A 1973-nucleotide genomic window follows, 5' to 3' on the forward strand; every position below is an offset into this window, starting at 1 on the left:
GCTTTACAGAGTTGCTGTAATTACTCCCAATCCTGCTGAATCAGAATTGTGTTATTTGTGTAGTTTCCTCAGCTGTAGAGCGGGAGTGATTTTTGAAAACCCATCCTGATAAACGTCCTTGGCATCATGAACAGTACACAGAAAGCATTCAAGATCCATTATTCCCAGCAGTTAGCAAAGCTAACCGGATGGGATTTAGTGGCCATTCACAAAGCACACAACTTGGAGCAGGTCACGAAGGCAGCCCAGGTTCAGGACCGGCTCAGAGACGGTGGGCTGAGAGGGCCAGCAAAGCTGGTGATGACCACCCTCGCAAGCGTTGTGGGGATGCAACAGTAAAGGGAGAAAAGAGAAAGTGTGTGAGAGACATGATTCTAAGAAAGGCAAAACCTTCTCCAAAGAACAAGCGTAGGATCGAAGGTATGTGTAGACACATCTTACATATCCAAACATTGCTGGGGAAATTCTACCACATACCTTATTAATTCTGGGAGGGAGACATTTTCAAATGGTGAGGGTTTAGGTAACTAATTCATGGGATAAAGGAAATGAAAGACCATCAAAAGAATTACAGGGATAATAGATCTCCCTATAAATTTAATTGTGGCTATGGAACACATTTCACAGATGATTGGCCCCCTCATCCTCACAATTAGGGGAGTTTTTATTAAAACTCCAGGATTATCTTCTTTCTTAGACATCCTATGTGAATTCTTATTCAATAATAAAATAATCTTCAACAAGGATTGAAAACTCCTGTAGATTGAATTATCTATCTGACTTTCTTTTTGATTCTGTTTTTAACTCATTTTTAAATTCATTTATTTAAATTAGGTAATAATTATTTTAAATGTGCATATTTTAAAAATTATAAAATTAATATATGCTCACACTAAAGGATTCAAAACTTATACAAAGAAATGATAGTAAAAGGTAAATGTCTTCTCTATCCTGCAATCCCTCATATTCCTCACCCCAGAGGTACCACTATCACTAATCTGTTATGTATCATACCAGAATATTCCACATATATACAAGCATACATATACATGTATATAATTTAAATGTTGGGGCACCTACGTGACTCAGTGAGTTAAAGCCTCTACCTTTGGCTTGGGTCATGATCCCAGGGTCCTGGGATCAAGCCCCACATCAGGCTCTCTGCTCAGCGGGGGAGCTTGCTTCCTCCTCTCTCTGCCTGCCTCTCTGCCTATCTGTGATCTCTGTCTGTCAAGTAAATAAAATTTAAAAATCTTTAAAAAATAATAATTTAAATGTTTTTGTGCAAGCAGGAGGAAACAATTTGGCAGTCAACTCTATTCACTTGACAACATAGAGAAGGGTATATTAGCATAACTGGAACTGAAAAAAAGCCTCTTAAGTAAGAGGCCAAATAAAATAGTTAATAGTGAGAATATGATTTTATTGGGACTTGATCTTTAAAAAACACTAAAATTCAGCTTTGTGCAGTGGCAGTATTGTAGCCAATGAGGTTCATCTGAGGCATAATTATTGTTAATTGAAAACTTTTCCTAAACACTAAAATTCATGAAAATAGATTTCTAATTTTTGACAAAATTTAGATTATAATTGTAACCTTGTGGTGTTTCTTAGAAGGAGAAAAAAAAAATCAAGTGTCACTGGGAGTGAGGGGTGAATCCTTCTTCCCTCCAAATTGTACACTACCTCAACATAGTCTCTTCCCACTTATATTTAATTTTCACAGCATTCTCTTAAGGACAGTCATTCGTACAAACTTATTTCTGGGCTTTATCAGTTTTCCCCAGGATCTCAGTGACAAATCCTTTGACATTCAAATTATGTTCTTTTGGAGTGCCTATCTTGTCATCATTGTTACTGTTTTATCTTTAATTATTGATGAGTCTGATTATCAGATTGACATTTGGCACTGGTATGGCTTGAGCTGATCTCATCATCTGAAGGCAGAGGTAGCAAGGCAGGATTTTTAAGTG

At 37.1% G+C, this 1973-nt stretch overlaps 1 pseudogene; it reads left to right on the forward strand.

The window, feature by feature from the left end:
• Positions 1 to 1458: 1458 nt before the first annotated feature.
• LOC132025285 (U4 spliceosomal RNA) lies at positions 1459 to 1586 on the forward strand (annotated as a pseudogene).
• Positions 1587 to 1973: the final 387 nt, after the last annotated feature.

This window comes from Mustela nigripes, chromosome 9 (assembly GCF_022355385.1).
Source record: "Mustela nigripes isolate SB6536 chromosome 9, MUSNIG.SB6536, whole genome shotgun sequence".
Lineage (NCBI taxonomy): Eukaryota > Metazoa > Chordata > Mammalia > Carnivora > Mustelidae > Mustela > Mustela nigripes.